General features: G+C 44.1%; 1 protein-coding gene across 7 annotated transcripts in view; it reads right to left on the bottom strand.

The window, feature by feature from the left end:
• AGPAT3 (1-acylglycerol-3-phosphate O-acyltransferase 3) overlaps nucleotides 1–14,043 on the bottom strand; it is an 86,137-nt gene that overhangs the window by 58,979 nt on the left and 13,115 nt on the right. For 2 of the 7 annotated variants that reach the window (XM_038150258.1, XM_038150237.1), the window contains exon 1: nucleotides 9,321–9,713. The exons of 3 other annotated variants lie outside the window; for them this stretch is intronic. The gene's annotated coding sequence lies outside the window, so the exon portion shown is untranslated. Of the gene's footprint in view, nucleotides 1–3,475; nucleotides 3,613–4,522; nucleotides 4,770–9,320; nucleotides 9,715–14,043 lie in introns of those variants that run through there. 2 more of the 7 variants (XM_038150244.1, XM_038150292.1) reach the window with 2 other exon arrangements.

The raw sequence follows: 14,043 nt of genomic DNA, 5'->3' as shown, positions 1-14,043 counted from the left end.
ACAAAAATAACGTATTTCAGAGGAATTAAGACTGCAACATGACCTCTGGCCCCTGCTATGAGAAGGTGGAAAAAGCAACAAGGGAAGTCCAGCAAGAACACATCCAAGTCCCAAGACACAGCCAGCATCAAAGGCAGTAGCTAAACACAGGGCTAAGTAGCTCCCTTTGCACTTTTATAAGTAATGCACTTTTATGTTTGATGTTAACCACCATTTCTGCAGCTCTCAATCCTCTGAGATCAGCTTTGCCTTCTGCTGAAACCCCTCCAGCATCTTGTGCCACTGTTCTTTCCTCAATATTTGCCCTGCCTTCTGTCATCTTCCTCATCATTGCTGAACACCACCACTATTTTCAGCTTTATTTGGTATCATTCTGCTTCAAAATGTCCTTTCCCAAGACAAAGATCAATCCCCTTTATGAGCACAGAAGCATGGTCTGTTGGTTTATACTGCCTTCCAAATAAGCCTGGCCTAAATCCCCCATAGGCACACCTGGGGTATGGCACACCTGGCTGCTTTGTTATATTCACTGCTTATCCTAGTCCTAAAAACTCCAGGCACCACTGCCTTCCCTCAGCAACTCCTTCCCTCGAGATGCTAACAGAGGTTTTGCTAAATTTGCCTTCCCTTCCCCAGCCCAGCAAAGCAGAGACCCCACTCCAAGCGCAGTGTCTCAATGCCCTGAAGCCCACTCCCCCTGAGGTCTCCTCAAGGAAGGGGACAGGAGGCAGAGGCACAAATCTGGAAATGAGGAAGATCCGAAGGGTTGGAAGCCCAGCAAAAATGCTGTATAGGATAATCAAAAGGGAAAAAAGGGGAGTGTGCACACACACGTGCATGCACAGGCATGAAAACATGGGGAGGGCAGGTTGAGTAGATTCAGGATCCACCTCTTGCTTTTTATTCATCAGTGCTCACACACTTAAGTCATTGTACAAAGTTTTGTTCCCCTGTTCCACTATGTCCATTCCAAGACACTGATCACAATGGCTTTCCCTCTGTGTCAAGTGTCTTAGATGAGACCCATGCTGGGACTCCAACTTTTTGGAGCAAATTACATCCTCAGTGTCCACAGCAGCCACCTGTGACTCCCAGGGCCCTGCAGATATTTGCATCCAGCCTTTTGTGCCAGCAGAACCAGGCAGAAGGTGCCACCTCCATCAAGCAGGACATGAGGTCCTGGCCTGGAAATACCTTTCCATGGCCTGCAGTCAGCAGGGCTAGCAAAGAACTACCCCCACTCTTCATTTGACAGCGGTCCTGGTCAAGGCACCAGGCTGGAATCAATACTGCTCACGCTGCCTGGGGATCCACAGAAGGCAAAGGCCCAGGTTACCTTGTTGATAACTCCCACTACATGGTGGAAAAAGTCTGGAAGACATCCTTGGAAACCTTGACCATAACTATACCTACCCCACATCAGCTTACAACTTCTAGGGACTGAGGTTCACAAGACTTTACAGGTGACAGTCACTCTCTTGAGCAAGGCCTGAGCTGCTAAAATTCCATTCAAGGACAGCAGAGATGCTGTACCACAGGGTAGAAGAAGGCTTTCACTGGGCTTCTTCTCACAGCAAAACTCTGTGCCTGCTCCTTATCATTCCACACATTGAGAGGAATGGCATCCAACTGGATCAAGCTTCTTCACCGGGCAAGAAAAAAAGCAGCTGCAAAACTGGAGGGAAAGCTCCTTTTCTGTCTTCCCCAAACAACAGGATGTGCAGAAAGGTGAGACCCTGGTCTTTTGGGTGGGCTTGTGGAGAGCTGATGGTGAAAAACACCCAGCCCCTGACACCACCCTAATCTCAGAAATCAAGCGAGAATTCGGGCAGCAGGCTCCATACGTCACTCAAGTGAGCAGGAAGAGAAATAAAGTTTGTTCCCAGAAGGGGCTCACACCACTGTCAGGGAAATGACACTCTAGCTTCATCCCTGTGAAACAGGGAAGAGCATAATTTGACACCTCCTGGAGCAACAGTCCAAGGAGCAGAGATCCAGGGGACAGGTTTCCTCCAGAGAGCTCTGCAGCACATGCACAGGAAGGATGGGCAGTCAAGGGAGTAGGATACCTCCAATGTGAAGAACATGAAGAAGATAAAGCAAGTAAAACTGAAATCTGCTCTCCTGGCCTCCTCATACTGCACTGCACATGGGATCAAAGCAGATGCAGCCACTCAGTTCCACTAGCAAAGGTTTTTTCTCCTGTGTGGAGAAAAAACCACTGAGAACAGCTCCAAAATCCCAGCCAAAGCCCAGCATTGGCACTGAGGGGAGGAGAGGACTTCTGCTAAAAAGCATTATGAGAATTATGTGCCCTACTGCAGTCCAGTTTGGTTGCTTGGGGGTTTGTATGTCTTTATAAACTTTTGCTTCAGATGGACAGGTAAATTTTCAATTTTCTTTTTCAATCTTCCTTACAATATGTACCTTTCTCACTGTGGTTATAATCCCCACAGCTACTAGAAAAAAAAACAAACCAGGGATTAGCATGTCTATTTGAACTACTGATAAAGACAGAAAAGCACACCACACGAGTCCTTTGATGTCCAGTTTGAGCAATATCCTGAGTCTGAACATTTCACATGGGTGTATTTTCCCCCCTTCCTCCTCCAACCACGACACTCAAACACCCAGAGGTTATCACACACAGAGCTAGCATTAACCAGCCTCTCAGGATATGAATGCCATGGGCTCAGGGCAAATTGCTGTAGAAGCCTGTTTCTTCTTCAGTGGACTCTGTGCTGATTCACAAGGCACATGAAGAGCTCAAGGCAAGGGCAGGACTCCACTTTGGCAGGCACCCTGCCAGGCAGTGCAGCCACTGCTCCTGGAAGTTCTACTCTTACGCTTGACCTGTGCTGCTACAAGAAAGGCCAGAAGGCCAAATTTGGTCAAAAATAAGTCAGGGGGTAACCTAAAAGGGTCTAAGCAGGGTGGATGACAAGGGGCCAGTCCTTACTATCATTTTCTGACTGGGTTTTTTTTTTCAGAGTTGCCTTCTTGTGTCCCAGAGCAACCAGAGCGCTGCAGCAAGTAACACCACCAAGAGCTTCATTGAACCACTGCTTTCCAAACATCTCCCTTCCACAGCTTGCCATGAAGCACCACCAATTCCCACTGCTCCAGAAATGCTCTGAAGGTGTCTCCTACCCTGACCCTCCCTGTCTTCACTATTCTAGATGAGTACCCAGAACCTACAGAAAGGAGATATCAAAGGAGAGAGGGAAGGTTTCCTTACATCCAGGCTCATCCTGACACGAGCAACGTGAGAAGGAATATTTTATCTCAGATGTGTGTGGGAAATCCCAAATCTTCATGAAGATATTCGAGACTGAAATAATTTTTCAGTAATTTCTTGCTCTGTTTCCTTGCTTTCTCTGCTCCTGCTCTGTATATAATAGATGCTGGCCCATTCTCCAGCTGTAAGCACTGAGCCACTGAAATCTGAGAGAAAGCAGATCTCTCAGGTACTCACATTATTGGCACCTAGATGTAAATCCTCAGTGTTGGCTCCCCAATTAGAGAAGAACCAGCTGCAGAACAAAAGGAATATATCTCTTTATCAGGCAGTTCACTTCTCTTGCAGGGGTTGGACAGCAGAGAACAGCCAAACTGGGGAGACAGGGATGAAAAGAATAAAAAAGGTCAGGGTAGGGAACAGACTAAGCAGATCTGCAGCTGCCTGCAAAAGGGGACAGAAACAGCTCTACTTCCAAATGGGATAACAGGACCCTCGGAAACACACAGGACAGATAAATCCTTACCAGAGCTGTACACTCATACCTAGTGCCATCCATTCCTGTTCATGTCTGGACAATACTCTGAAGCCTGGGGAAAGGACTAATTTGAGCACGGCTCTTCACTGGGCTGGTGAATCAGCTCTCCAGTGTGCATTCTCCTTAGGGAGAAAAGGGAGAATTGGCAGAGGACAGCACTGCAGAAGACAGCAATACAAGGAAACAGCTGCTGAATTTGATGCAGAAGCAGCCCATCATGTGGGGAACATTTTGGTGCAGTGTTCTTGGCCAAAATCCTCATCCCCAGCCAAGCACATCCTCCAGCATGAAAGGAACAAGCACATTCCCCTAGGAAATTCACAGGCGTTCCAGCTCCAAAGTGCTGGCACAGCAAAACCCAAGGCTCTTGGTACTGCACATGCAAGTAATAACAAGACAGAAAATATTCTGTAACACATGGCAGATATCAAGGGAAACACATATCCGTGATTCTATCCTTGAAAGGACTGCAGTTGTGTGCACCCAAAAGTGATGAGCTTGTCACATGCCCACATCTGTATTTCGTGAAACCTGTACAAGTTTGAGGATAGTTTTTACAGCACCTTGAGGTCCACTGGCCTTAGGTCTGTACTATTAACTTCACTCACTAACCTTTCATAAGGCTAAATGCAAAATGAACTTCAAGTCTTTTCTATAAAATTATTTTATAAAACTCTTAAAAATCCTCAGAATAAAAGAAGAGTATGAAGCGCCAGGTAGGGCCTCTATACCCTCTACATCCTTACTTTCATCGGCAAAAAACATCTCCAGGAGAGGCTTCTACAGGTAAGGGATGCAGAATCAGCAGTTCAATTTCCTCCTCTCCGTGTGAAGGCAAAAGCCATCCCTGGAAGTGTTCAAGGCCAGGTTGGAGGGGGTTCTGAACAACCTGGTCTAGTGGAAGGTGTCCTTGTTCATGGCAGAGGTGTAGGAATGAGATGATCTTCAAGGTCCCCTTCCAATTCCTCCCATTCCAAGATGCTACTGATGATTCTAAGAAGCACGTAACAGAAAATTACAACTGCAAATGTACACGTACTCCAAGAGCTCTTCACACAACTCAATCTGTTCCACCAAGCAATTTTTATACTGTGAGGAACAGAAGTGGGTTTATATTGCTGCGCCAGACTGACTGGTCCTCTCCTTTTTCTTGGAAGTAAAAAAAAAACCTTCTCTCAATTCTGTCAGCACTGAGATAAGGATCTAACTTCAGAGAACTGCAAGTAACTCGACCTTTTAATTTCTCCTAATGCTTCACATGTGTCCCATCAGTAGCAGACTAACGTTTTCCTTATTTGTTCTTTCCCTGCACAGAAGAAAAGAGCTTTCAGTCTGTGTGAAAGACGATGCCGTGGGCACTCCCCATGGGCCCTCTTATTGTTCACTGTAACTTATTTCTCCTGCTGGAAACTGGAGACTCATTCACCAGATTTCTCTGGTGACAAGTATAATAAGAGACAAGCAGATAACTTCTATTGCATCTCTGGACACCTGCTCTGAAAGGGTTTTCTGTTCCTGCACACTGTTATTTGAACACATATTTGACCTTTCCAAGGCAAGCACCAGTTTTCCACAGAAAAGCCTTGATCTGACTGTCACACTGAAGGGTGGTAAAAAAACCACTTGTTCTCCTCAAATATCTCCCAGCACTACCTTCATGAATTGAGAAACCAACAGCCTCAAGGACTTATTTCCAGTCCTGCAAAACACAGGGCTTAAAGCAAACAGGGCCTGGCTGTTGTAATACAAATACAACTGTGACACTGCCTATCAGGATTGTAAAAATACAGAGTCCACTGTAGGAGTCCTGCTGGTTTTTTCATGCGTTTCTTTCCATGTCACCAAAAGGTCTACTTTCCCCCACAAAAGCCTTGACAGGAATGTAAAAAAGCAAAGCAGCAGATTTATTAAAAATTTTAAATTCTGAGCCACTGAAAATTAAGGGAGGGCTCTACATGCACAGCAAATTCCTGAGCCTGGTGAGACTCAGGACTTGAGATGATTGCTTCCTCCAAAGTCAGCCTCAAGAGTAGAACCACACTAACAGTCTTCTAGTATTCATTCAATAGCTTTCAAACCAGTCAGTAACTTTACCCAAAAGGCATAAAAATTAACTCCTGAAGAAATGGTAAAGAAAAAAAACAGACACATGAGGTTTTGGGACAGTTCTTGAGTGAGGGGAGGAAAAGCAGATAAAGGAAACTCCATCAGAGAGGTAGGAGAAGCAATGGGAGTGAACAAAGATGCTGAATGAAACTAAAAAATAAAGAGGTCACAAGCCACATACTTCAGCAAAGAGCAGCATCCCCTGGAACAAATTCCCAAGGGCCAGGATAGTCTTTGTAACCAAAAATTTTTTAAATCAAGTTTGGAAGCTTTCCTTGGAGAGAAATTACAGTTTGCACACAGATTTATGAGACATGGGTTCATACCTGGGGTAATTCCTGCACCCTCTAATTTTGGCTTGTGACTTGAGAAGCCAAGGGGTGGCTCTGCAAAGGGATCAGGGACTGAAAAACGGGAAGGAAAAGAAAGAATGAGCAAGTACAGAAAAGATACAAAGGGAAACAAAGAAACCATACTGATCATGAAGAAGAATAAGTAAAAGCGGCCTAAAAAGATACACTAAAAGTATGTATGCAGTAAGTGGATTTCTTTTAGAAGATGTGTGGGAGAAAATAAATGGAATAAGAGAAAACAATTCTGTGCAGGAAACAGTTTTGGGGCTGGAGCAGAGCAAGAAGGGGCCATGAAGGAAAAAAATGACAACTTTATTTGCTTTTTCTCTCAGATCACTGAGTATTTCAAGGATGACTTTTCCAAGCACAAAATTTCCTGCACCAGAGACAGGGAGCCTGGGTCCAGCTGGCCATGCAACACACTGAGCAGTGTTGAGCTGAGCAGTCAGTACACAATGCCACATGACAATGGGCCAGAAAAATGCTACATATTCACCTGCACTCACCCTGACTCTTCTGGGTGACAAATCCCCTGTTCCAAGCAAAATGTGGGAGCAGACGCTCCTTCAAACTCACTTTATTCCTTTCCATGCCACTCTGATCAATACAGCTGTTGTTCATTTACTTTTTTTAAGCTCCACGACAAGGGAAAGCAGCGAAACTTTACCTGGACACCAGCTCTGGGGGGGATCAGATGTGTGCAGGCATTGTGATCTATGCAGAGGGAAAGGGGACACCAGGAACAGGGACACAAAAGCAAGGGACTGCCCAGCCAAGCTCTTTCTGCTGCCTTCTTTAAGCAACAGCTACAGGATCCAGTAACAACAACCAAATTAAAAGGGTTTGCCACATAATGGTGGATGTTCAGGTCTTTATAGTCAACAGCAGCTCAGGTGGAAAACTGTACAGGACAGATCAAAACATCCTGCCTGATTCATTAGGCACAGAGGCTTCAAAGCAGGCTGGTTTGTCTCGTTTACAGCTCTATCAATGAAACCAATCAGCCTCCCTGAACACAGCAAGAAAGTTTATTTAGGGCAGCACAGCAGGCTCCTCTCACCTCTGCCAGGCATGGGATGGCAACTTCCAAGGGTGCTGGACAGAGGGATCAATTCCCTCACCAGATTCAAGTTTACTCCTATCTTTGCTCTAAAAATCACATCCAGCAAAACACAAAAACTTCCAAGTGGATAAACCCTACATAAAAGCTAACAGCAGCTGAGCCCTGTCTTAGGCAGAAAATGCACACGGCATCACATGCACACAAAAAGCCATAGGCAAAAACTAACTCAGGGAAAATAAGTCTGCTAAAAGTCTAAGGGAAGTAAAACCAGGCAGCTTTACTACATCCTCTTTTGCTTCCACCTATATGTTTCATCTACACAACTTCTACCTGAAACTGAGAAAAACAAAACACAAAATAAAAAAAAAACCCACCCAAAAGACAAAAACCCCTGCAATAGGCAGAGATATTCAAAAATGTGTTTTCCCTCCCATCAATCCTACAGAGTCTCTTTGCAACTGGTGCAATACTAGCCTGGATCAGCTCAGTGAGCCTCACACTGCACGGGGTGGTGCCAAGCAGTGCTCACTCTGGCGGTATCAGAAGAAGCAGAAAAATCTCTGCTCATGTACAGATAGACTTGAAAGACTCCAGAATGACTCAAGGAGAAGGGAATAATTATTCCTGAGCACTACAGACAGCTGGCAATTTACTCACACCACATGCAGAAAGACTTCTGAGCATTCAGCAGCACAGTCAAAGAGATTTATTCCTTCTTGCGTGTGCCTGTCTCCCTGTGCTTCCAGTCTCTCTGCTCCTGGGAGCTCCATTATTTGTGTTGAAGGGTACTCCTTTTTAATCTACCTACTGCTTTCCAGACTCATTTCACAACATGGATTTTAAAGTTTTAAAATCAAAGGAAAAAAAAAAAAGAAACCGCAACATTTGACCATAGGAAACTAACACTACCCAAATAAGCAAGTTGGGGTTTTTTTTCCCCTTTCTTTGTATAGAATTTCTAAATACAAAGAAAGGCAATGGGAAAAAAAGATAAATCAACAGTCAAATCCCAAGAAACCAGATTTCTCCTTGTCATTTAAATTTGACAGATCTGGGTCCTGCAGTAAGACTGACTGCCTTCAAGCTCACCAAAAAGACTCAACTGCACCCACATATCAGTGGCCTCTTTTCACACCTCCTTGTGAGCCTGAGTACAGGGTTAAGCTTTCCCTGATTCTCATTTTTCAGGTGCCACAAGAGGCTAAAATGGAACGGTACAGCCACTTCCTACACAAAGAAATCAAAAAGAAGTGAGGTGCCTCTCCACATCCATCACATTCATTTATTTCCATACAGGAAGCAATAGATGTCTCCTTATTATCCTCAGAGGGAACAGAAACATATGAGTAAAGACAACTTTTCTTAAGTAGATGAGAAATTTAAAAAGTAATGGCTGTTTCTGGAATATGGAATCCATAAAACAGTATTAGTAACAAAAGGTTCAAATATTTACTGGCACATGGAAAACAGAATTCCATGCTGACAGAGCATCCCAAGTATAGCACATTCAGTGGTAAACAGATTAAGACCTCATACACACTCCAGAGGTGACACGTAAGGGAATTGTAGTGACAGGACAAGGAGTAACCAGTACAAACTGAAAGAGGAGAAATTTAGGTTAGATGTTAGGCAGAGATTCAGTACTGTCAGGTTGGTCAGACACTGGAACAGGTTGCCCGGGAAGGTTGTGGATGCCCTGGAAGTGTTCAAAGCCAGGTTGGATGGGGCTTGGAGCAACCTGGCCTAGCAGCAGGTGTCCCTGCCCATGGCAGGAAGGTTTGGAACAAGAGGTCCCTTTAAGGTCCCATCTTTAAGGTCCCTTCCAGCCCCTGGACATTCTATGACTCTGTGATCACAGCTCTTCTTTAACAAGTTCCCGACTTCACTTTGCCCTCCAGCACAACCATCACCTTGAAATATCAAACCCCAAACCACCTCTAGCAAGCTGAGAAATGAGGTTGCCCCGTTCTTCCCACCAAAGTCCTGCTATGATGAGATCCACAGAAACCACCCCTGGCTTACCCACTGCAGGAGAGAGGAACCACAGGAGGAATTCAGGCACAGCCAGAGGAGCAGCTTCCCTGGCCTCAGCAACACCTTCTGCTCACACAGCTCGCCAGAGCTCAGAGCTCCCCTCAGCTTCAGTGCCACAGAGGGATGGCCGGCTCCACCTTCAAGCCCTCTCCCAAATCCAGGGATTTTTTTCCTCCGAGGAAGCGCCCCACAGTATCCCCAGCACAAGGTACGGCTGCCTGCGTGTTTGCACACCCTGCTCCCTCCAGATGTGTCCAGCTGCACGTCAGGAGATGGGGGAGGCACTGCTGGGACGGCCCCGCTGCAGCCAGCGAGTTCTGCCCACACGTGCAAACCACCCCTCACGTCCTTCAGGGGCCCAGCCACAATCTCACGTTGCTTAAAATATAAATACCCCTCGGAAAAGGCACACAACCAGGGCAAAGGGCACAGGTAGAGCAAACACACAGCCGCCCTCTGGACCTCTGACAGGTTTTTTTTTTATGGTCACAAGGAAGGGTTATGATTCCTCACGAGTGCATTTTGCCAAGAGCCAGAATTGGCTTTTCAACCCTGAATCCTGCCCCGCTGCCCAGCCCTGACCACAGCCCTGCAGGCTCTGCTGTCACCCCCTTCCCAAGCTAAATCCACCCCCTGCAAACTTTACCAGCCCTGCTGCCAGTGATTTGTCACACCACAAAGCAGCATTTCATTACAACCCTCAAACATCATTTGAAATATTTAGAAAGCACGAACCACAGTATTACTTACCCACTATAATTCTATAACACACTGCTGTGAGACTCTTTTCAATGTAGATACTGGCAAACAGAATATATTTTGACTCATATTCAAAGTAGTGGCTGAATTTTAGACAAAGAAAACGAGGTGAAAATAAGCAGAATGCTTTCTGAAATCAGGCACAAATCACACAAATCACATGCAGGGGACATAGAGAGATGTTTCAGTCCATCTCAGGCATCTGAGGAATGATATTTTCCCTTTTAAGATAAAACAAGTCAGAAGTAATCATTATCTTCTGGCAAGTGTTTTTCAAACACAAAAGTCCCCTCTAATGTTTGGGAATCAGGGGTTTAGACTAGATGACTTTTAAAAATCTTGTCTCCTTTTAAAGCATATGTCTATATTTTTACATATACAGAAGTAAACACTTAGGCTGGATTCACTAATAATTCAATAACATACTTAACATATAAACCTATTTAAAATAAAGTGTGAATTTTTTTCCATTAACCACTACTGCAATGAGCATTTGATGCACTTCAAAGGAAAGAATGTTTACTTCCAACAGTGCAATGACCTGGATGAAGCATCATTTTAAATGCTGGTCACTAGAGAGATGGGCATGAGTTACTGATCTGCAGGGAAGATTTCTAGTTACTAATTTCTAGGTTTAAAGCTCTGCTTAGCAATTGATTCTTAAAAACAGCCAACTCTGCTCCTGTCCTTCTCTTGGACATAGAAAAAAAACTAAGAGAAAAGGAATATATACGTAAACTGCCTCCCTCCTGCAACTTCTCCCCTTCCATTCTATGCCTTGCCTCCCAGAAGGGTATTCAAAAATAGGAAACACTCAAAATACTAAACAACTGAATCTATACAGACCTATATAAGAGGAGTCATAACAAAAACAGAGTCTTTGTGACCAAGTAACCTGCACCACCTTAACATCTGAGAGGTATTCAGACAAAAAGAACAACATTCAGAGACTCCTTGAACCTTACCCCAATTTCCCCTACTATCTACACTCATCTTTCTTTCCACAGCTCAGGATGGTTGTCATATTTTTTTGCTCTAAGGCAGTTTGCAACAACAGCCCCTTTTGTAAGTCCAAATCACTCTTTAGGAATGGTGATACAATTAAAAATAAAAAAGCAACTTCATTCAGGACACATAGGAATCCTGAAATCAAAAGGACTTCAACATTTATCAGAGAGTTGTCCTCTGGCTAACAGAGGATTGGAAAGCACAGAGGTGCAAGTAATTTTTGCTAGGGAATGACTTCTCTCTTCACAGGACAAATATTATTCCAAAGCTGCTAATCACTACAGTTGTTTTATTTTGTTTCTTCAGACCATCAGAGCTACCCCAAAGCTATCACACAGTGTTTAGTTTGGAAGTACTGTGTTAAAAGACAATGGGAAAGTAGGGGGAAAAAAGAACTCACCATACCAATCACTGCTTTATTCCTCCTGCCTTGATCATAGCAGAGGAATTATATTCCACTGAAATGGGGATAACACTGGGGGCCAGAAACAGGGGAGACAGCAAGCAAGCACTTTATAGGCATTGCTCAGCTGCCTATAAACTGTTTCATGCATAATAAAAAACTTGATCACCGCAATAATGAAAATACTCAGGCTTACAGTGCTTGCAGTTCCATAAGTATCTATCTTTCAAGGCAGAGTACTCCTACTCCTGTGCACCTGCATTTTTGCAATGTTCCTTTATAATAGATTACTCAGAGACCTTAATTTCAGAGTGGTTTTAGAGTCTTACAGCCATGAAATCACATCTCCAAGACAGTCAAATAATCTCAAACTGAATTCATGCACTGACCCATGGGTGTATTTGCATATTGGAACATGAAGCATTTGGCTTTGAACACACACAGGGAGGCAGGAAGATGAAAAGGTGGCTGAGGTTTGAGGAAAAGGCTCCTAGGTTAAAGGCCAGAGAAAAGCTGCTCCTTGAACTTGTAACCAACATTTATGGAAGGGATCTGGGTTTCTAAACATAGCACCAAGAGACGTTTTTAGATGTTTCCAGCACACATCCACAACATCCACGCAGGCAGATGCCACACTAGAACATTGGGAAACCAATGCCCTTTGAGAGTCGTGGCTCCAGGCCAGGAGAAATACCCCAAACTACCTAAAGGGAGATGCTCAGCTAGACGAGCTGTTCCACAAGTATCTACAACATCTAATTAAAGCAGAGATAACAGTTTAAACCAGCCTGGTCCCTCCATCCTGTTCCCTTCCAGACAGTTCATTTGGTGGATGGACATATGATTTCGGTGTGCAGGAAAAAAGCTGCTGTCTTAGTGTAAATATTTTTAATATTTTGCCTGATATCAGTCTGTCTGAATACACTTTTGAGAATAGTGATCATGAGAGAGAGAGCACATAATAAAAACCTGAGCTGCACAGGGGGAAAATAGAAAGTAGCAACAGGAAAGGTCTAAGCTTTCACAACACATCAAGGGATTTATAACATTATTTCCCTCTATTACTTTGTGAGAGATCATAGCAGTTTCTCTTAAAAAAAAAAAAGAAAAGCAATCAAGCTCCAATATGAAAAAGCATACATTATGAACTCAAATGCCCTCCAGGTTTTAGATATCAGACATTACAGATATTAACTACCTGATATGCACACTTCATGCTCTTGCAAAGTGTTTTCTAACTTCACAGAGCCATCCTGCTCTCCGAGGCCACAATGATTGCTAATGGGAACCACCACGATATGGTGAACAAAGGTGACATCTTGTCAGACTCCAAATACTCTGCCTTAATTTACTTGAATGCTTTAGAAGTTTACTCTGCTCAGTGGTAAGAACTTGAAATTTAAAGTTCATGCTAGCAATGAAACTGGTCAAAACAAAATATGTCCATGTCTGATCTAAAGAAAAAACACTATGCCAAGAGGAAATGGTTTTGTTCCCCTTTGGGCTTTATTACTTTCCTCAACACATTTCTGTTAGTCAAAAGTACATTTAATACAAAACAGAAATTAGTGTTCTGAAGTCTGAAATGAAACCATGTCAGGAAAGCCAATCACTCCAATGGGAAAGACCAAGTAAAAATTAGTTTGAACACTCCAATTCTTCTGATTTCTATTGTGAGCAGTGCCCAGCAACCAAAACATGCCCATACAAAATAAATCAGCCCTGACTGAAATTTGATTTTTGACCCGATTACATTCTTCCTCCCAAAATAACCTCTCATTAAAGAGCTAAAAAAGCAGCAGTCAAGAACTGGCCAACATAACCAAAATCTTTAGTGGTTAGCACAGCCCCCTCCACATGCAGAAACTCTCACTTCCATCACAAGAACTGCAAAGCTGCCTGTGATAAGTTAACAACTGAACAAGTTTCAAGATAAGATTTCTACATAAATTAGGACTGTGTCCAGACCCAAGGCAGAAAACTAGGACTCCCAAAAAAAAAGGAAGAGATAATGTATCCTAAAAAAATGGGCAGCAGCTCTTAAATGGCTGTAAGGGCCCTCCAGGGAGCAGTCTGAGCCTCTGACAAAGCAGCACCAAGTGCCCTGGTGGGACACAGGGGGAAGCAGCAGCAGAAACAACTTCATGAGTTCCTAGTGGAGAAAACTAAGAATTTGACAAACAGCACGTTCAAGATGTGACAGATCCCAAGGAAGCAAGGCCAGGAGAGATGTGCCACAGGAATTTAGAATAAGGAGTCCCAGAAAGCAACAGGTTGAACAGATGATGCTGCACAGGCCCTACAGCATCTCCCTGACACATTCCTCTCCTCCAACTCAGACCACTCCCTAGACCTGCTGGCTTAGTTCACAGCTGAAAAAACAGCAGTGGCTGCCCAAATGTGGACCTGCTACACTCAGGATGCCTACAGATGGACTCGACAGAGAACAGCAGCCCCCACCCCACAGCAACATAAATGTTAAATCCAAGAAAAACCAGGAATAAAGGCCATTTTCACCCTCTTCGTGCTCCTCCTCTTTCC

Source organism: Motacilla alba, chromosome 1 (genome assembly GCF_015832195.1).
Source record: "Motacilla alba alba isolate MOTALB_02 chromosome 1, Motacilla_alba_V1.0_pri, whole genome shotgun sequence".
NCBI classification, from domain to species: Eukaryota; Metazoa; Chordata; class Aves; order Passeriformes; family Motacillidae; genus Motacilla; species Motacilla alba.
Note: the sequence above shows the minus strand (reverse complement) of the source record. Positions and strands in the feature narration are given on the sequence as shown.